This window comes from Rattus norvegicus, chromosome 9, assembly GCF_036323735.1.
Source record: "Rattus norvegicus strain BN/NHsdMcwi chromosome 9, GRCr8, whole genome shotgun sequence".
NCBI lineage: Eukaryota > Metazoa > Chordata > Mammalia > Rodentia > Muridae > Rattus > Rattus norvegicus.
Genome location: NC_086027.1, coordinates 109,164,850 through 109,187,420, shown reverse-complemented (window position 1 = coordinate 109,187,420; position 22,571 = coordinate 109,164,850). Strand labels below are relative to the sequence as shown.

The following is a 22,571-nucleotide window of genomic DNA, read 5'->3' as shown; positions in this document are numbered from 1 at the left end:
ATTTATTTTCTTAAGTCTTTTGGGATTTGTTCAACCAGGAAAGGGAATGACCCAGAGTGTATCTGTGTGTATATCGACAAGGCCAGATGGCAGTGTGGTTGTACTCTGGGTAGCTTTGAGTTTCTGTGGGTCAGGTGTCTTTGTTTGTGTACAAGTAATAGTTCCCTTGATTGAAATCTGAAATTTCATCCAAGTCATAATAGCCTGACCTGCGTATGTCATTGACCTATAAGTGAGTAAATGCCAGGGCAGAGGCAACAGTATATTAACTTTGTTGTCCTAGAAAAGGAATGCCGTGGCAAATTTCAGAGTTTTTCACATTAAATGTATGGCTATATCTGTAATGCACAGACAGATGTGCAGTATGGATACATAGCACATAAGGAGTGCCACCTCCAGTTCCCCAGGCAGCAGGTACAGATACTACAAGCACATGGACTAAACATGCACCTCTTCCTGTGCAAGACAAACTGAAATGCATTTTGGACATTTTTTTTACTAGTGATTCTTAGACATGCTGATCCATTCCAGTTCTTCCTGAGACTATGTCAGTTTCCCCATTGATAAATCTCACTACATCCTTCTTGTTTTTAACCCAAAGCTAACTCTCTCTCTCTCTCTCTCTCTCTCTCTCTCTCTCTCTCTCTTTTAACATTGCCACTTCTCATCCCAGGACGGCCTTCACTAACTCCGAACAAAAGGCACAGCTATAATGTGAAAAATACCCCAGAGAATGAGCTGAAGCTTCGGAGTTTTCATTTAGCACCGGCAAATAGTCATTTGTAAGTTATGACACCTCTTAATCTTTTGTGCAATATCACACGAGAACGCGTCCTCGATAAACGTTGCATTATATTCAAACTAAGGATGGGAATCTCAAGTGAATAAATTTTAGCAAATGAACCAAATAGCTTAGATTTCAGTGTTAGATTCTGATAAAAATGGCACAGCATTCTTGGTGAGAGTTGTTCTGTAACACTTAATAATATAAATTTCTTTATAATTTCCCTAAAGTCACTTGGACAAAATTAGTTACAATCCAATTCTCTGGGTGTGCATGAATGAACACTTCAGCTTTGAAATGTGTAGATGGAAATGTTTCTACAGTTAGAATATTTACACGAAATGGGCGGTATTCACTTACAAGACAACAAGAGGACATTTGGAAGTTTTGTTTTATATATATATACATATATATATGTATATATATGTATATGTTTGTATGTATGTTCTTTCAATATTATCTGTAGTCTTCTTTTTACAGTCTAGTCATTATCCTCCTCCTGTTTTGCCTTCTGACAGTTCCTAGTCCCAGTCCTCCTCCCCCATCTCCAAGAGAATGTCCCCATCAACTCCCCACTCCCCACACACCCTGCCAGGCCTCCCCACTCCCTGAAGCCTCAAGTCTCTCAAGGGTTAGGTGAGTCTTCTCTCACTGAGGCCAGCCCAGGCAGTCCTCTGCTGTATATATGTGTCGGGGACCTCGGTGAAACTAGTGTGAAGTTCAGTTGAGAAGTATGAAGAATTACATGCCTAGAGAAGGTGAAAAGAACAATTATTAATTTAAAGGTAAAAACCACATCTATCTATTTGTTTATTTGTCAATCTATCTATTGTCATTCTGTCAATCAGTCTGCCTGCCTATGTGTGTATATGTATGTATGTATATATGTATGTATGTATTATGTATGTTTGTATGTATGCATGTGTCTATTTATTCATCTAGCCATCATCTGTCTGTCTTTCATCTATCTACTCTAACTACCTACCATCTACCATCTATCTATAATTTATCACTCTATATACCAATATGCCTTCTATCTACCTATCCATCTATCTATAATCATTATATTGCTCATCTGTAATTTAGCAATCATCTTTGTGTTTATTTTTATCCTTTTCTTTTTTTCTCTACTAAAAGGTTTTCACTAAGTGCTCATGCTGACCCTTGCTATTTTTCTGCTGCAATTTCTCAAATGCTGTGTTACAGTCATGCACAATCATGTTTCAGAAAACTCAGTCCAAATATCCCTGTTTCTGCTAAAAAATAAATTGAGAGAAACTTGAAGAAGCTTCTTCTGTCTTGGTTTTCGTGTTTGGACGAATAACAGGTCTGTGCTTCTTCCCTGGCATTTCTTGCTCCTAGGCATTGTTTCAGGATACAGATGTACAAAATGAGCCCCACTCGGGAACCAGAGGTGTGCAAGCGGCATGGAAGAGATGATTTTCTACTTGGCTTATCTGGATAGCTTCTGGGAGTAAGTGGCAAAATTAGAAATTCTGTACTCTGTTCAAAACAATCTTTTGGAACAAAGTCTGGCATTTGCAACTCCATACCCTCTTGTGGTGATGTAGCCCACTTTCCCCGACTACCTTGTTATTCATATTTGCAGAATGTTTGAAATGTTATTTTGGTTAAAGAGGTAAATTAGGGCTTTATTGAGGTATGTGACCATGGATATCGCAGACTTTAAGCACTTAAAATGTACACACAGTCCTTACATACACTACAATGTTGGTGTGAAGGACACTAATACCTGAGTATTAAAAATAGTTAAACATATGATCAAAAGTGCTATTTCAAAACAGAGCAGATTGAACAGCAGTGAGGAGTGGGCTGTAGCTGAATATGAACTATGACAAATACACTTTAATATTTAGTGGCTCATTCTAGATCTCATATATCCTATAGCACATAATGCATCATGAAAACACTAACTATATAATATTCTTACTACTTCATAGTTATTAACATAATGTATGAAGCACATAACATTGGCATTTTATGTGCTACATGATCATGCACATACAATGCTTCAATTTTGGATTTTTGTTGTTGTTGTTTAGAAATTTCTGAAGTGATTTTATGCTATCAAGTTTCTTCAAAATCATATTCATATGGTTTTCTCTAGGTAAATAAAACCAGGATGAAGGTCCCTTTATGGCAAGATTCTACATTTTAATCTTTCATAATACCAAGAAATGCATTGTTCAATTTTTTAAAGTATTGAATATTTATATTCTTGTACAGTTTAAAAAATATTTCAAGGCCCTTTGCAAGAGGTAGTCCTGAATTAATATATTACAGTTGCAATCTGTTTCTTAGCTATATTGTTGTATGCGATTTTACCCTGGAATTTCACTATGTAAGGTTTAAGAATACATCATATTCAAATTACTAATGATGTATATTCTAACAGAGGCACAGCACCCTGCACTGAATGCAAAGGGGATTACTTAGGCTCAACAATGCTGCTCTTGTTGAAGCAACAGTGCTTGATCAGCCCGTGAAAACATTAGTTATGCCAGACTCAAAGAATTGAGCCTGTTTTGGTGATTAGGAACTGTAATTAGTAGCATATATTCAGCTTTAGTTTATAGATATCTAACTTTCAAGGAACTATACTGTTGCTTGGTGTCGAGTGATTCAAATTTTTCTTTGTACATCTTTAATATCAGCACTTACTGTGACCTCGAAGGCTCTTAAGACCTACACAGATCTTTGTAGCAGTACATCTAACAGCAAGGAGGAGAAACAGCAAAGAAAAGGAGAACTAAATTCTCCAGCATCATGTGTTTCCATCTTGGTTTTTTATTTGAGTTTTAAGTGTGAGTGTGTGATTATGTGTATGCATGTGAGTGTGAGTTTTTATGAGTGTATGTATGTGTACGTGTGTGTGTGTGTGTGTGTGTGTATGTGTGTGTGTGTGTGTGTGTTCAACAGAGTTTTGCTAAATCATTCTTTTCTCATTCTTGGTATGTTCCTCCCTCACACTAAGAGGGCAGATGATTAGAAAATAGTCTATTAATTAGGGACCCACATTTCAGGTTTTTTCACTTTTCACAATTGCTTGATAAGAGGGACAATCTGTGAATGGCCTAAGATGAATTTTTGGAGAACTTCCAAAAAGTTGTAAAAAGATTAGTTCATTGGGTCAAGGTCTCTGCCATATCACTCTGCTCATCATTGACACTCTAGTCTCCTGTATAGAGCCTCTTTAACAACCATTATACTGAGCCTTTGCTAGCAGTTCCTGGGACAAATGCATGCATGATGTCATGAGTTGTCTTAACTGCATTATGACATATTTTGAACTCTAATAGAAATTTGTCTGGTGACACTTCTGTTGCATAAAACAAATAAAGACAAACAGTGCATGCAACATTAGCAAAAAGAAAAACGTATGAATCAAGAAATACCTATCAAATGATGTATAGCACATCACATGTATCAACAATGTCTTCTAATGGCAAATTAAAAATATAAGCAATGCAAAACGATTTGTGAAATAGAGCCCCCTTTTACAAAAATAAAATAATTCCCAGTCCTGTTATATTAAATTAGTAAAATTCAACAAGTTTTAAGTACACTTAGCATAATGTAGTTCCATTTTAAAAACAAAGAAGGGCCTGAACTGGGTTAAGAGAAACAACCTAATTTTAAGGAGTTGATAGTGTTTGTAGTGGTGATGTGAAGCAGGTGATGTCCCAGTCGAGTGACTTTTGTCCTACACGTTAGTCTCTCTGAGGTCTTCTCTTCATCTACAGACTGATAGGCTGAAGCCAACGGCTTTGAAGTCACTTCCCACATTCGTGATGTGCATTCCATTTTGCAGGGATTTTCCATTGATAGGGGCTGACTGAAGTTATTCTCAGGAGACAGGTAAGGCTGCACAGACTGGAACTGGGAGCATGCTCTCCGCACCTCCACATCGCTACCTGCAGGGCCCCGAGGAGAGCTAGCTGACAGTTGAGGTTATTTTTCTAATATTTCAGCCAATGTGCTTCCCTACCTGGAATATGGAGAGTTAACCGTAATTTACCAAAGACAAATTATTTTACTACCCACACTGAATCCAGGCTCACACATAAATTGCACTGAAACCGAGTTTGGTTAAAATGTCCTCAGAGAAGCATCATAGAAAAGTTATTAAAAGTCAATATCTTGATCCAAAAGGGAAACCAGTCTTTTGGGATGTTTTCTTTAAACCTACACTTACTGCTCAAAAGCAGAAATTTTTTATTAAATAGGAAAAAAAAACCCTGAAAACTATAAATCTATACTCTTAAAAGATATTCAATCTGATATAGAATATAACTTAATATAATGCATTCCAATAAGCTTAAATGGATTGTTAGATGTATTTATATTGGATCTATAATCTTAAGCAAGTAACATAATGCACACAAATAATTGGGTTCTTGGGAATCAAAATGGATATTTCAAAGCTGGAATTTTAAAGATCATTTAGATTTAATATTATTGTGAACGTTCTAAAATATAATAACACGTTCTTATTTACGGCGGGGAAAAACTTAGGTAACGTTGCCCACACAGGGAATACAAGAAAATAACTTTAATTAAAAAAACCTTGAGGCATTGGTAATATGGCAAAGAAGGGGTAATTCCACGACTTAAGTGGCAAGATGCAAACCATTACCCAAGGAGTGAAAGTGACCTGATGCCTCCAAGAAGAGGGTAAGATAGATCCCACAGGAGAATGGAGGGCAAGATGAATTTCTGGCTAACAAAACATAGCCAATGCCATGTGAGCTGGCAGACATGATGCCCTTTGTGCTTGTGAACCACAAAGAGGCACTGTGGCACGGGGAGATGAAGGTTGCAGCTCCTACTCATTACGCTTGGTTTCCACTACCCGGCCATGCTTGGCTGGTGCAGAGCCATATAGCATCCTGGTTGCTGCCACAGAAGAGTGAATTTCTGCTCAGCCATATGCCTTCTGAGTTAGTACACTGCCGAGGAATAGAACAAGACAAGGTGTCTACCCACAGGAACAATATTCTAAGACTCGAATGTGAACGAAAATTCTGTACACTTTGTATGTGAGTCTTATTCTAATTAAACACACACACGCGCCTGCAAGAAACTCAGGCAAGAAGGAAAAAACATTTTTAATACAATAAGAGATCTGTGAAAACTCAAACAAGGAAGTTGGTGATTGATTTTTTAGTTCATATAGCACATAGTAACCATTGAGCTTATATTTTAAAATAGAAGGAATTGAGGAAGAAAATTTTAATCCATTTCACAGATGAGAAAGCATGAGGTACAACAAAATTAATCAAATATTCTACCCTCTCCCAGGATGTGCACTGTACATCAAGAATTTAAATACGGGTATTCTGAAGGTCAAAGACCATTATTTTCTCAGTATTGAATTTGTTCATCGATTCTGTAACTGACCCACTGGCCATCAATCTGTAGAGCAATCTTACATCTCTTTATTTGCTTGAAGACAGGTTTTTATGGCTTCAGTTTATAAAGCCTTCATTTAGATTTTTTTCTCACTATTCTAATCATACAGTAGAAATCACATCAGGAAGGATTTTCAAGTCCTAGGTAAATGGTACAGGTATACAAATGGAAATGGTGAACTGAAGTGTGAAGATACTGAGGACCATGGTCCATTGAGTGGCCAAATCAAGATGCTTACTGTGTTTGTTTCTTCATTCTGACCAACACGGGGAGGGAACTTGAGTTAGAGGAGCCTTGTGACATTTTTGCTAGACTCACAAAGTCTGTGACATATCACGGAAACCAAGGGCCCCAAAATTTTGAAGTATAGACTGCAAGGACTGAAGAACAAAAAGAAGCTTTTGTGAGAATTTCAGCATCAAGCTATGAAGCTGCATCTGCATTGCAGACGACTCGTTTGTAAATGTAAGATCAATGATCACTTATCAGTGAGTCAGCAGTGAAGGGAACAGGAGTGAAACGCTCCCTCCAACACCCACTAACGTTCTTTGGGGTGTGCACAAAGGAAAAACGCACAGAGCAGCGGTACACACATCTAATACAACACAGGAGAGGCAGAGGCAGGAGATCAGAGTTTGTGGCTAGCCTGGTCTGCAGAGCAAGTTGCAGGACAGCCAGGGCTACACAGGGAAAAACTGTCCAGAAAAACAAACAGACTAAAAAGATTTTTAAAATCTTGTAAATTTATAAGTCCACAGAACTTATAAATCGATTCATTTCAAATAAGAAGGTTTTCTTCTTTTCTGATAAATGATTAAGTATCTATACTTCTGTAAGTAGAAATAAAAAGTTGGTTTAAAAAGATATATTGATAATTGAGTGATATTTCTCACTTATCTTGGCAAATAGCACACAGAACACAACTAATTTCCTGAGTCTCAATGGCAAACAGACATGATCTGAGTTGAGCAAGGTTCTATGACTTTTTTAGTGTAGAGATTAAGATTGTGTAGGACTGGAGCAATTAAAAGATACTTGCTTTCCAGGATTCAAACTGCACACAATTCTATAGGTGATTATATACATTGCTGGGTAATTTAGGCTTTACTGTTAACAGTCTACAGTGCTCACTGCCAGACCAGAGCATCATCGGCCACCTTATTATCTTCGTTGGTTTAAACATTTGGATATCACTTATAACTACTCATTTTTCCCCAAGGTGTACTGTTGAATATGACCATAATTTTAAAAATCAATGCAATGAACTAAGAGTGAAAATTAGACTGAGCGAAAATGACTTCCTAATTTCTGTTTGGCACCACTTTCCCTTCAAGAAAAATAAGAGAAAATGTCAAACACTCACACATTCCAAGTATTTTTTTTTGAGGAATCAATTAGCAAATCTTGACCTTTCAGACAGAAAATTTTAAAAGAAATTTTCAATAAAAATAATATCTGAAGCTATGAACCAATGGATTCATGTCTCCATTTCTAATTTCTACTGTAGAGGTATTTGTATATATTGTTATAACGGTTGGGAGAACCTGTTGAATGGCTTATACTGTGCTATCTGATAATTTCGATTTTGAGCACATTTAATTCAAGGTAATTCAAGAATCCGAAGATGGAGTCGAAGAGTCGTCAGACTAGGTCTCAGAGGTGTGACGAGCATTATACCCGTCAGTAGCAAATCCATTGCGAAGGAAGTCAGCTGGAAAATCAGAGTATGGTATCTTGTTAACAAGATTGACAGATAGAGGGACAGCATTTTCCTTTCTTTTGCTTTTTCCCTTTGTCTATTGAATTTCAATATTCTTGCTCTGCTGTATGAGCTTGTGATGTGATTAAATCAGCCTATGCATACACTATAAAAATGTGATGGTGTTATAGCTTAGCTTTCAGAGAGCTGGTGTGCTAAACACGTATAGGATTGAGGCAGGAAAACAGAGCAGATAACCAAGCCCAGAAGGCCTTATATAAAGACTGAAAATTTAGCATAGGAGACAAAGTTATTGGCAAAGAAAACCTAGGGTTGAGATGTGCTAGGAAGGGAGTCAAGCTACTGCCTTAGACACAGAACCTCCCAGTTTCTGAAGGCGACCAGTTATAGTTATAAACTACATGCGTGAGAAAGCCACGCTATGCTAGTGACCCCAAAAGCTTGTGAAATGTGACATGAACACTCCATCCTTTGTACATTCTCTGGTAGTTGAGTTTAAACAGTTCCTACCCTCCCTACAGTCTCTAGACAACAGACCACAATCCTCAACTCTATCAGGATGACTATAAATGGGAAATTATGGGAGGGTATAATGAGTCAAAGCAAGGAAATGCTAGAGCCAACAGTCAGCATAGAGGCCCCACGTCAAGTACTCAGGAGTGTCTTGGTTATGACTGACAGAAGTCTCTGTTATTGGCAAGTGTTACTTACAAAGTGTCATGGGGTCTAGAGCCTCAGGTTGTGGCTTTGGTCAAAATTAGTAGTAAGCAGCCCCAAAACTGAGGAGAGAACAGACGGACTGAAGAACAGGTAATAACTCAGAACAAGCTTGCATCTTCTACTCAGTGCTGATGAAGCAGATTACATAGAAATCAATGAGGAGACATATCTGGAGATAAACCAGCATGCCTATGTCCTGAGCAAAGCTCAGGAGGGTTATTTCAGATGGGAACATTGACACATTAAGACAATTGAACCCTGGTGAAAAGATGCATATGAAGTCAAGAATCTTTTCAAATTGTAAATCATCATACATGAATGGATAGGGATGAAGGGTTATGCCTATTAATATCCTCGCTGTTATCCTGGGACTTCAGTAAGTGTTAATTAAATGATTTGTACAGATTTTAAAAATATAGTCCCAATAGCATGAACAGTTTAGCAATACATGCTGTCTGTACATGTGTGCTCATGGGCGTGTGTACTTTGGGGTTTGGTGTGTGTATATAGTTATCAATAGTTAACATTTCCTCCTGAAGGTTCAGATTTCAGAGGTGTTGAATGTGGCCTAATCATGCAAGCATCTTTAAATAGCTATGACTCACATCAATGAGCTGTTTAGTTTTATTATTCCAGGGGAAAGTTGATCATAGAAACTAGCAGAATGGTCTATAATCTGCAGACTAAATTAGTGTCAATTATAAATTCATAGATTTTCTGGATTAGTACTCTTAGGGTTTAAATTGAATTGTATTAAAATTGTCGTGTTGGTAAATGTATTTTGTAAGATGCTAAAAAAATGCAAAAAGAAGAGAGATATAGGACAGAACAGCCTTCTGGTACAAGACACACCAAATAATTATTTAATTAATGATGGATTAATAATTGGTTAATAGTTTAAATTAAGGATCAATTTTCAACACACATATATTATATGGAAATATGAAGGCTATTACTTGTATAAATTGTGTAGTGTTCATATGAGGTAAATATAAGTGTCTCCTCAAACATATATTCTTCATAGCACAGTTAAAAATAATAAAATTATTTTCCTCGGGCTTTCTGCATTGCACAGCACACAACTGTTACTGGTTGTAAAGTTAAGAGTCGTCCATCCTACTGCACAATAGCTCACTCCAATGACGTCCTCCCATCCATCTCTATCTTACATCTATTGATGAATATCCCTCCAATATCACCCTGTTACTCTCCTCTCCTCTTAATGTCTACCAGATCTTCATGGTAAGGTTCCATACCTTATTGTGTAATTCTGGTGTTTCGGTGTCAGGTTTATTTTAATTAAGCTGAAAATCTCTAGTTCCATCAATGATGTCCCTGGTGGTTTAAATAGATATGGCTCCCATAGACTCAGATGGCTTGGCCCATAGGGAGTGGCGCTATAAGGAGGTGTGGCCTTGTTGGAGTAGGTGTCACCTTGGTGATGGACGTATGTCACTGTGGGGTGGGTTTTGAGGTCTTCTCTGTTCACATTAAGCCTGGTGTGACACAGTTTTTCTCTGTTCTCTGTGAATCAAGATATAACACTCTCAGCTCTTCTGGCGCCACTGTCTGTCAGCATGCCGCCACGCTTCCTGCCATGGTGACAATAGACTCAACCTCTGAAACTGTAAGTTAGCCACAATAAGATGTTTTCCTTTATAAGAGTTGCCTTGGCCATTGTGTCTCAGCAATGAAACACTAAGGCAGAAGTTGGTATCAGGGACTGTGTTCTTGTTGTGATAGGCTTGACCATGCTTTTATTTGGAGGAATGTGGATTTTGCAATTTTGGATTAGGAAAGCAGTGGGATGCTTTAAATAGGACTTAATGGGCCATCCTAGTGGGAATGTGGAAGACTGTGGTGTTGAGGGTGATTTGAACTGTGGCATCCTGGCTCAACAGGTTTCAGAGGCAAAGAAGTTTAGCATGTTGACTCGAGAGCCTTCTTGTGATATTATGGGGCAGGATGTGGATGCTTTTTTGCCCTTGTCCAAAAAAAAATCTGCCAGAGATTTAATTAAAGTGTTTTGGGTTAATTGAGTTGGCAGAAGAAATCTTGAACCACAGTCTAGTGTCAACTTTGTCAGGCGACCCTGCTTACAAAGACCTACAATGGAAAGGAGCAAACTGTGCAAGGAGCATTGCAAAATGGACAATTTGAGGAGGAAGGGGGCACCAGGAAGAATGGAGCTAAATCCTGTGTGCGAGGAGATAAATAGATTAAAGAGAAGCCAGATGTTAAGCAGAGTAAAGGGAGTGGTGACCTCAAGTCAAGATTCCACCTAGCTAAACTTCCATCTAGTAAAAAGGAATTGAAGAAAGCAATTGAGGTCCAGGTATGGTGCATGTGCTTTTGATCCCATCACTCAGAAGACAGAGGTATGCAGATCTCTTGAGTTTAAGGTCAGCCTGGTCTACTGAGCAAGATGCAGAACAGCCCAGCTTAGACATTAAAAGAAAAACCATAGACAACAGAAAGCTGGGGAAGATGTAATTAAATAAGGGGGCCATGTTCCAGCCCAAGCATCAGAACTTGGCAGCTTCAGTCAGTGGGTTCTGCCTTGACAGCCAGTAATAGAGGGAAGGAGCTATGAATCTTCTTCTCCACTAAGAAATCGTGCTGAGGCCAGGTGTGTGGAGGGTTTATCCTTGCGTAAAGACTTAGAGAGGCCATTTTGTGAAGGGCAGGCCTGAACTGAAGTAGAGAAGCCTGGATGTTAGAAATGCCAGAGCCCTGGAGATGCCCACCGAGAAAAGCTGCTAACAGGGAGTAGATCCAGCCCAAGAGGAAACTGTGTTGGAGTCAACAAAGCTGAAAGAAGTTGGAGATCTGAAGAGGGCTTTGACATGAGACACGGAGATGCAGAGTTTGGAGTTTATCCAGTTAGTTTTCAATCTTGCTTTGGTCCGGTATTTGCACACTTTCCTGCTTTTCCTCCATTTTGGAATGATTAGTGTCTATCCCGTGCCATTGTATGTTGGAAGTATGTGATCTGCTTTTACTCATTTTGATTTTATAGAAGGTTAAAGGATAGCGTGAATCTTAGAAGAGACTTTATACTTTGGACTTTTAAACATTGTTGAGACTCTGATAGACTGTGGGAACTTTTGAAGTTGAGCCAAATGCATTTTGTGCTATGCCATGGCTGGAAGCCTATGGGGATCATGGAATGGAGTGTGGAGGTTTGAATAGGAATGGCACCATGGACTCATGTGTTTGAATAGCCCTATTAGGAGGTATGGCCCTGTCCAAGTATGTGTGGCCTTGTTGGGAGAAGTATGTCACTCTGGTCTGTGAGCTCTGAGGTCTCTGATGCTCAAACTATGCCCATTGTGATAAAATTTCTCCCAGCTGCCTGGGAATCAAGATGTTGGATTCTCAAATCCATCTCCAGTCTCGAGTGCACCTGCACGCTGCCGGGCTTCCCATCATGATAATAATGGACCAAACCTTGAAACTCTCAGCCAGCATCAATTAAATGTTTCTATTTATAAGGGTTTCTTAGTTATATGGTGTCTCTCCACAGCAGTGAAGCCTAACAAAGACAATGTCGCAAATGTTAGATCTTTATGCTTTTGAGGGTAGCAAATAGTTTCAATAAGGTAAATATATTATACTCTATCCATTATTTAGGTCGTTTTTTCAATTTATTTCATTTTGAAACAGGGTCTCCAGGTTGTCCTGGAACTTACTCTGTGGCACAGCTGACCTTGGATTTGCAACTATCCTCCTGTTTCCTAAGTACTTGGATAATATGTGTGGACTACCATGCCAGGATCCATTTTTCAGCTGACAGCACATTAATTCTATTTCCTGGCTATTGGGAGTAGTGCTGAAATAAACACAAGAGTGCAGGTGTCTCCTTGGCAGACAAATTTCATTTTATTTGGAAATATTGTCAGTAGTAGCATTGCTGAATCATATTATGGTCCCATTTATATTTTTATAATTTATGATGGTGGGCTTTCTTTTAAATTTGTGAAGAATATTTCTTTTCTTTTTCTTGGTTATTTTTTAATTTATGTTTCAAATGTTATCCCCTTTCCCGGTTTCCCATCCATAAACCCGCTATACCATCTCCCTCCCCTTCTTCTATGAGGGTGCTCCTCCACCCATCAACCCTCCCCTTCCTGCCTCCCAGCCCTGACATTTCCTTACACTGGAGTGGGGAGGGGTCAAACCTTGGCAAGACCATGGGCTTCTCCTCCCATTGGTGCCCAAAAAAGTCATCCTCTGCTACATATGCAGCCAGAGCCATGAATCTGTTCATGTGTACTCTTTGGATGGTGTTTTACTCCCTGGGAGCTTTGATTGGTTGGTATTGTGGTTCTTATGGGGTTGCAAACCCCTTCAGCTCATTCAGTCCTTCTTCTTCAATGAGGACATTGTTCTCAGTTCAATGGTTGGCTGCAAGCATCCCCTTCTGTATTTGTCAGGCTCTGACAGAGCTTCTCAGGAGACAGCTATATCAGGCTCCTGTCAGCATGCACTTCTTGGCATCAACAATATTGTCTGGATTTAGTGGCCATATGTGTATGGACTGGATCTTCAGGTGAGGCAGTTTCTGAATAGCCAATGCTTCAGTCTCTGGTCTAAAATTTGTCTCTGTATTTCCCCCTATGAATATTTTTGTTCCCCCTTCTAAGAAGGACTGAAGTAGCTGCACTTTGGTTGTCCTTCTTCTTGACCTTCATATGATCTGTAGAGTGTATTTTGGATAATCCAAGCTTTTGGGCTAATATCCACTTATCAGTGAATGCATACAATATGTGTGGATTTTTTGTTTGTTTGTTTGTTTGTTTGTTTGTTTTGTGACTGGGTTACCTCACTCAGGATGATGTTTTCTAGTTCCATCCATTTGCCTAAGAATTTCATGTAGCTATTGTTTTTAATAGTTGAGTGGTACTCCTTTGTGTAAATGTACCACATTTTCTTTATCCATTAAGCACTTGAGGAACATCTGGGTTCTTCTCAGCTTCTAGCTGAATAAGGCTGTGTCCTTGTTATATGTTGGAGTATATGCCCAGGTCCTCAGGTAGTACTACGTCCAATTTTCTGAGAAACTACCAGACTGAAATCCAGAATGGTTGTAGCAGCTTGCAATTGCACCAACAAAGGAGAAGTGTTCCTCTTTCTCCACATCCTCACCAGTATCTACTGTCACATGAGTTTTTGATTTTAGCCATTCTGACTGTTGTCAGAAGGTATCTCAGGGTTGTTTTGATTTGCATTTCCCTGATGACTAAGGATGTTGGACATTTCTTTAGGTGTTTCTCAGCCATTTGATATTCCTCAGTTGAGAATTCTTTGTTTATCTCTGTATCTCATTTTTTAATAGAATTATTTAATTCTCTGGAGTTTAACCTCTTGAGTTCTTTGTATATATTGGATATTAGTCCTCTATTGGATGTAGGATTGGAAAAGATCTTTTCCCAATCTGTTGCTTGCTGTTTTGTCCTAATGACAGTGTCCTTTGCCTTATGGAAGGTTTGCAATTTTTTGAGGTACCATTTGTTGATTCTTGAGTTTGAAGCATAAGCCACTTGTGTTCTATTCTGGAAATTTTCCCCAGTGCCCATGTGTTTGAAGCTCTTCCCCACTTTCTCTTTTATTAATTTGAGTATATGGTTTTATGTGGAGGTCTTTGATGCATTTGGACTTGAGCTTTGTACAAGGAGATATGAAGGGATAAATTTGCATTCTTCTTCATGCTGACCTCCAGTTGAACCAGCACCATTTGTTGAAAATGCCATCTTTTATCCACTAGATGGTTTTGGCTCCTTTGTGAAATATCAGGTGACCATAGGTGTGTGGGTTCATTTCTGGGTCTTCAATTCTATTCCGTTGATCTACCTGCCTGTCTCTGTACCAACACCATACAGTTTTTATCACTATTGCTCTGTAATGCAGCCTTAATTCAGAAATGGTGATTACCCCAGAAGTTCTTTTATTATTGAGGATAGTTTTTGCTATCCTGGTATTTTTATTATTCCAAATGAATTTGCAAATTGCTTTTTCTAATTTTATGAAGAATCGAGTTGGAATTTTGATGGGAATTGCATTGAATCTGTAGGTTGCTTTTGGCCAAATGGCCATTTTTACTATATTAATCCTGCCAATCCATGAGTGTGGGAGATCTTTCTATCTTTTGAGATCTTCTTCAATTTCTTTCTTCAGAGCTATGATTTTCAGTGAAACAGCTCTTTTAGATGATGTTAGATTTTACAATTACTCAGGATGTGCTTGTATGCCTATCTATTTTGGGGGGGGGCTGGTAAAGGGCTATCTATGAACTTTGCATCAAGACACTAAATGTTTGACCTAATTCTTCATTTCACCACATTATGATTGGAACTTTGCTTTAAAAAATGAGTTAAAGTTCTCACATATTCTGTAAAGATTCCTGTGGGTGTATGTCTGTGTGTGTCTGTAGGTGTATGCTTATGTGTGCATATGTTTCTGTGTGTTCGCATGCATATGTGTCTGTGTGCATTCTTGTATGTGGTTATGTCAATGTGTATGTATGTGTGTGTCTGTCTGTATCTGTTGTGGTATGTGTGAATGTTCCTATGTGTCTGTGTGTACACGTGTGTTTATATATGTGTCTGTAGGTATATTTATGTGGGTATGTATTGGTGTTTGTGTTTATGTGTATTTATCTATATGTCTATAGGTTGATGTGCCTGTCTCTATGCTTATGTATATGTCTGTGTGTATGTGTATATGTGTGTATATGTCTGTGTGTATGTGTATATGTGTGTATATGTCTGTGTATATGTGTATATGTGTGTACGTGTGTATGTGTGTATGTGCATATGTATGTGTATATGTGTGAATGCACATTTGTCAAACAATGTGAATGCTGAGTGTCTTCATCTGTTGCTTTGCATCTTGAATAGTTTTAATTTTATTTTCGAGAATAAGATAATTGCATTTCTTTGTTTTTTTTTCCTTTCTCCAACCACTCCAATTAGAGAACCATTAATTATTGCCATGTTTTGTGTTGCAGTAAAATAAAAAAGGTACACAACTGGTTCCCATGCATACAGCTCCACGCTTTCTCTCGCAGACTCCCTCTGACCTTGGTGGTCTGTGAGCCACTTCCAATATGGTGCCCTGTCATACCACCCTGAGTTCACTTCGTGAATGGTTACCATGCCAGGCATTCACATCCTAATTCCATGGTAGGCCAGGTGAGTCCTACCAGCACACATACTCTTGAACTCAGTTAAGTCACCACATGAAAGAACACACCACACAATAACCTCTGATCCAATTGATAAGGTATAATTTGCCCATCTAGACAGCAGAAAATCCTGTACACACCCATCCCTTAAAAATAGTTATAATAACCTGTATCAATGCACAGAGAAGAATCTTAACATCTCTTGCCATGTTCTCCCAACTCTTCTCCTTGTTCCAGCTCCCTTTCTCCTGTTTCTAAAACTTTGTTTCTTCATATCTTTCCTTCTTGTTCAATGACAGGCCTCATTTTATCTTGTCTTCTTCTACCTGCATAAAGTCATCAACCTATACTTCACCCTCTCTGTCTAATAAAAGAAAACAAGTTTCTCTCAAATGTAAGCTGAGCACAACTACTATGGTGATGGTGCACTACTGTAGGATTTGCTGAATGAGACAGAGGCAGGAGGATTATGAGTTTGAGGCCAGCCTGGGCCATGTATTTTGTAATTTAAAAGCATAAAGTAACACAAAGTCCAACATTTTATCAGTTAAACAGAACAATTAGCTATCCATTCCAGCTTTAGAAAGGCTAAAAATTTATGTTATGCACTTACTAGCTTGTATACTATCTGATAACTATCTACTTAAATATGTGTTCTAAAAGTTAAACAGCCTGGGTATGCTATGAGACTGCAACTAGTTTCAACCTGGTCAGAAATCTGAGAACTAGCAGTATTATCTGAAAATATACGAAGCCTAACATGGTTTCCGATCTGAGACCAGTTGAAGAGACAATTGCCTACTTGTTCAGTCCCCTGTAGTAACAGGTGAGAGCAAATCTTCAGCCTTCTGACCTAGGATCATCTGACTGACTTTTGAAATGCAGAATTTTGAAGAGCTTATCATTCTGGCTCAGCAGAAATTATCAGTGGACGATTCTGCAATGCATCCTTTTCTGGACAGTATTTCATCTGTAGAAGAAATAGGCAATTTCTGCCCAATGGCTATCTAGCCACTGTTTCACTTTACCTGGAGGTGGAGATGTTCAATTTCTTCTTTGAATTTACCAAAGGGGAGCTGTTGGAGCAAACATGTCTCAACAAAAGATAAATAACATCGAATGTCATTTTTTTGTGAATTTCTGATGTTTTTGAAAACCATCTATCTACATAAAGTCAACTGAACTGTTGTCCGTTAACTACTCTCGCTATTTCTGATGAGAATACTTTGAAAACACCCTAGCAGTAAACTATGAGCCATGATTTTGTTGTTTGGTCCTTAATTCCTATGTTTAATCATCTCAGATTAGTTTTTTAATAGCAGTAAAGAACTGGGTGTAAGCCCTGCATACATAAATGTGTTGTATAGGCACAATGCCTATATATGAGAGTAAGAATATTAATTTTAATTTTAAATTGATAAGAAATTCATATCAAAAAATTTAAACTTGTGTCAAATAAATTCTGTACCAATGTAAAAGATTATAAATGTTAGCTTAGTAACAAATATAAAGATTTTTTTACCAAATGAGATTATGGGTGTACAATCAATTCTAGCTAATTCCTCCTTGAAATGTAAATAAGAAATGCCCAATTAAAAAATTAACGAAGACACTGGAAAACACAGCAAGACTTGGTTTCAACAAAGTCAAACAACAAAGGATGTTTCTAAGACTGTTTTGCTCATACATTTTTCAATAATCTAAAATAAATTGTTGATGAAGATAAAAAAATATGAGCATTTCTAAATTGTCTAGAATGACAACATTAGAATAACCACTTTTAACATTACAAAGTTTAGGGAATCTGGGTGATGACTCTTCAATCATTTCTTCAATCTGTACATGGGCTTTGAGATACCCTTGAGGGTAGGGGTAGGGAAAATGGGACAATTGTTGTAACCTGATGTCGGTCTTGACTAGACACAGCTGAAAGTCCTTGAAATCAGGAATCCAAGCAGGCCAGTTCAGCATTCTGATGACGAGCTTCACCAGGCTATACATTCTTCCGTATATAAATCTCAAAACACAATTTTAGTATCAAGGTATCTTTTTGTTTGATTCTCTTGAATGTAGTTTTCAGGAAGTCTACCTTTATCAAACCTAATCAGTATAACTCTGGAAGATGTCCAAAGCTTAATCACCCTTTTTAAAAACACAAAGACAAAACCTTTCTCCCAAAATACCATGTTAGTCTGTAACCAGAAAAGCCTGTATCTTGCACTCTCTCCCAGAGTAGTAATATAACCAGAAGACTCAAAATCACGCCATTATAAACATTAAAACAATTTTAAAAAATGAAGTAAGCGAAACAGTACTGTATGAGCCTGTTTAGGCTTCTCTAATCTGTCATGCCAGGAAATTAACCCAAAATTCCTGTGGAGCCCAAGTTAAGAGAATAGGAATCTCCTGTTGTGGTAATTTTAAAAATAACCACAAACCCTTGCTAGCTGGCATCAAAGAGCCATATGTCATAGCGGGACAATTCATAAAATAATTTAATCACATTTCTATTAATACCAATACCAATAACAATACCAATACCAATACCAATACCAATACCAAGAAGAAGTAAGCAAATTGTCAAACTAAGATTTTAGCCCCAAAATACAATTATCTGTCAAGCTCTCTGCCTGGAGCATCAGACTTTTATTTATTAATAACTTCTATAATATATGTCTGTATTCACTCTGCCTGGTGTACAGACTTTTATTTATTTCTACCTGGTTCTGAATTGAGGGCGAATTCCCATGTAATTCAGACAAACTCTGTATATAACTATTCTAAAAGCAACTAAACCAGCCTTTTAAATAAATCTAATCAACATCTAAGGAAGCAGGAAGCTTCCATTTTTTAGCTCTCCTAAGAGCAGCCTGCACTTTTCACAGCAGGGGATTTGAGCCTGCCAGTCTCTGCCTGTCTCTATTGTTTAAAATTCCCACTGCTAGTGACATTATGTCACTCAACATGGTGCTGGTCCCCTCTTACTTAGAAAACAAAACTTTCTCAGGCTGACAAAACTTCAACTTTTAGTGGATTCTTGCCTAGCACGTTGGTTAGACACTTGTTGCAATAAAAAATATAAAACTCATACAACTCCAAGCTTTCTCTCCCAGACTTTCTCTGACAGGGATGGTCTGTGAGCCATTCCAGTGAGGCACTCTGTCACACCACCCTGAGTTCCCTTGGTGGGTGATTACCAGGCCAGGCATTCACATCCTAATTCCCTGGCAGACCTGGTGAGTCCTGCCACCATACACTCTCTTTAACTCAATTAAGTTGCCCCATGAAAGAACACACCACACAATAACCTCTGATCCAATTGATAAGTTGTAATTTGCCCATCTAGACAGCATAAAATCCTGTACACACCCATCCCTTAAAAATAGTCATAGCAACCTGTATCGATACACAGAGAAGAATCTTAGCATCTGCCAACATGTTCTCCCAGCTCCTTTCCCTCACTCCTGCCTTTTCTTTCCTGCTTCTCCCTCCCTTCTAAAACCTCTGTTCCTGCCTCCCTTCCCATCCAATGACAGGCCTCATTTTATCTTGTCTGCCTCCACCTACATAGTGGCATCAACCTACAGTTATACACCTTAAATTTTGAAACATTGTCTCTCACTGAGTCTGGTGCTGGCCAGTTTGGTTTTTCTGACTTTCTACTAAGTTTCCTAACCCACCTGGGTATCTATAGGTCTTCAGTCCCAGTGTTGGGATTATAGGTCAGCAGCTATGGCAGGCTGTCTGCCTACAGGGTTCTGAACTCAAATCTTCAGACCTACAGTGTAAACTTTACTCACTAAGCCATATCCTACGCCCCAAAGTTTTCCATTTTCTCCCCCATAAAATAGGTCACAATTTGTGATGGTGTTCTAATGAGAATTTAAATCAAATGATTGGGAATCCTTTACTGACCAGCCTATGTTCATTAAAATCAGAACACTGAGGCTAACTTAAGATGGGGATGAGGTTTAAACAGACAGTTAACCACATTTCAACACAGCACTTTATATTAGGAAAGTGAGGATACAGAGGCATAATTATCCATGACTTCTGTTCTTGGCTGGTTTTGTTGTGACATGGTTTTGCTGTGGATCCCAGGCTAGCCTGCAGCCTCTTTCCTTCTGCCTCAGGCTGCTGATGGCTTGGGTTACAGATAGGCAATAGCATTCCTAGAATTAACTATGAGCTTTTAAAACGAATAATTCTTTACTATGTGAGTCTTCCTTACAAATGTCCTTTCGGTACATTCCAGAAATAGGTATGGTTAGATAAAGCGGAGTGCTGACTCACTCACTTCGCTGCTTTGTTAGAGTGGCAGCCTGAAGTAAGGATGCTGTCATGAGAATGTCATAGCTCTTGTAAAGTCTGATATTTAGGGGAAGACCACAGTGTTTCCACTTTAGGTTGAGCTTGAAAGCCATAAAACATGTTGTTTTGTTTTCTAACAAATTATCCACTAGAAAAGTAGATTAGCTATCAGGCAAGGCGTGGAAACCTGACTCATTTTTAACCTCAGCATCTTGGTTTGGTTGAGAATGGGAATGAAGGATTAGGACAAAATTAATGGATCGAGGTCATAAAAATTAGCGGGGGGGGTGTGGGGGGGAAGGCTATAATTTGATAATGGAAGGGAAAAAAACAAGTCTGGTTAGTTAGCTTGTGAATCATGCTGTTGTTATCCGAATGTGAAAAGCTCAGAGTAGCTACTGTAAAATCATTAGTGGCTCTCCTGGCCTTTTCTTTGTTTCTCATCTCTTGGATTCTTGCTGCTCATTAAGATGTGGTTTGTATTCATTGCTTGTATTTTGGTTTATAGATTCATAATTGTTCAGAAAGAGGCATGTGCTCAAAGTGACTATGATTCATGCCTGTTGCTAAATAGTCAAGACAAAACCTTTCACTGGTTTTATGGTAAACTAAACAAAGATACTTTATGATAAATTAAAGATATTCTTGTATCCTAGTGACCTCATTGTAGTTTATGTGTGTGTGTTTTTTTTTGTCTTTTTGCTTTTACTTATGAAATGTAGGAGCATGATACAACAAGCGATGCTAATGTTTTTTATTTATATCAACTCGACAGCAACTTGTAGTAGCAATGTGAGAGAACTCTAAAGCCAGTTCACTTGCATTGATAATAAAAACTGTTTTAACAGTTATAATGTGAATGGGGAGTTTTGTGTTTTTCCAAGCTGTGCGTAAAGTGATTGGAAATCGCCTGCACTGTGCTCACCTATGATCTTCATGTTAACGATTGGTAAATTTGTAACTGTAACTTATCATGCCTCATCTAACTTTCCATGAAGATAAATATGTGTGGACATAGGTCGAATAAGCGTGACTCGTGGCTTTAGACTTTTAGTGAATTTTCACACATGGGATCTTTCCTGTGAACTGTTTGTTGATGCTTCACTAAGAGTTTTATAATTGCTCAGGTCTGAGCATCCTTATTCAATTTACCAAATGGTATTTGCAACGCAAAATAACCGCTGAAGTTCTGACTTGAATTTGTGGATTCTGAGCTGCCCTAACTCAACCTCTTTTAGCCTAGAAGCTTCCCATGAGACCACGAATGACAATTTGACTCCATTCTTGCTTTCCAGCTACCTCTGCCTCTTGCAGGCCTCTCTTCCCTCAGAGTTTTGGATATGAGAGGATTGAACAGCACATAAGGAGAGTACCCATTTGCTGTGCTGGCTAGAGATGGCCTTAAGTGCTGTTTCCTTTCTCCACAGACTCAGTAGATATTCCCTTGGCCCTCTCAGCATTCTGGCATTTTGGTATTGTTGTTTTCAGTGGATCTGAATTATTCTTCTGAGGTTGAATTATTCTTTTGTGATATTCTTAGCTCTAGGGTATCTACTGCACAGCCCTGTCATTATTTGATGAATCTTTTGTTCCTCCTGGAAGAAGTATTTTTACAATACCTGAGTAGATCGATGCTAGCTCTCCAAAGCGAAATGCACATTTGACCCAAGACAAACATGCTTTTATCTTTCCTTTGAATAATTTTGGAATCATAAGAAGGCAGCCGCTTGGTTCTGAAACCCAAGGCACATCATCTTATTTTACCTACTTACTAGAAGTGATTCCACTGGCCAAAGTTTCATTTACAGGCAGGATCCTGTTCTAGAACATTAATTAATCCAATTAGAACAAAACCTATTACTTAGCTTGCCCTGTGTTTCCTTTGAACACCTAAGACTAGAGTTAGAAACCATCTCCTGTGTTTGGTCAGTTGTTTAAGATAATGATAAAATGGTATATTATTTTTAATTTTTAAAAACAAATTGTTAATTTAATCAATTAATATTGAGACAGGTCTTAGTAGATATCCTTGGCTGGCCCAGAACACCGTAGACAGACCAGACTAGTCTCTAACTCATAGAAATCTGGGAAATCTAGTGCTAAGATTAAAGCTGTGAACAATCATACAGAAGAACTTAACTTAAATTTTGTGTATGTGCCTACATATGTGTCTTAGCACCACATGCACAGTGCCTGCAGAGGTCAGAAGAGAGCCTTGAACCTCATGGATTGGAGTTTCACATGATTGTGACCCATTGGGAATCAAACCAGTGTCTTTTGGAAGACAAACCACTGAGCCATTTTCTCTCTCTCTCTCTCTCTCTCTCTCTCTCTCTCTCTCTCTCATCGGTGATATAAAGACAAGTATTTAGAGTGCATTATATTGGCTTAAGAAAGCAGCAGTAGTAGATTCCTCT

At 38.4% G+C, this 22,571-nt stretch overlaps 1 long non-coding RNA gene across 1 annotated transcript; it reads right to left on the bottom strand.

The window, feature by feature from the left end:
* Positions 1 to 7,797: 7,797 nt before the first annotated feature.
* On the bottom strand, positions 7,798 to 10,513 carry LOC134480425 (uncharacterized). The gene is made up of 2 exons (XR_010054888.1): positions 9,914 to 10,513; positions 7,798 to 7,928 (listed from the first exon to the last, which is right to left on the bottom strand). It is a non-coding gene; the product is annotated as an uncharacterized LOC134480425 (long non-coding RNA).
* Between the last annotated feature and the right edge of the window lie 12,058 nt (positions 10,514 to 22,571).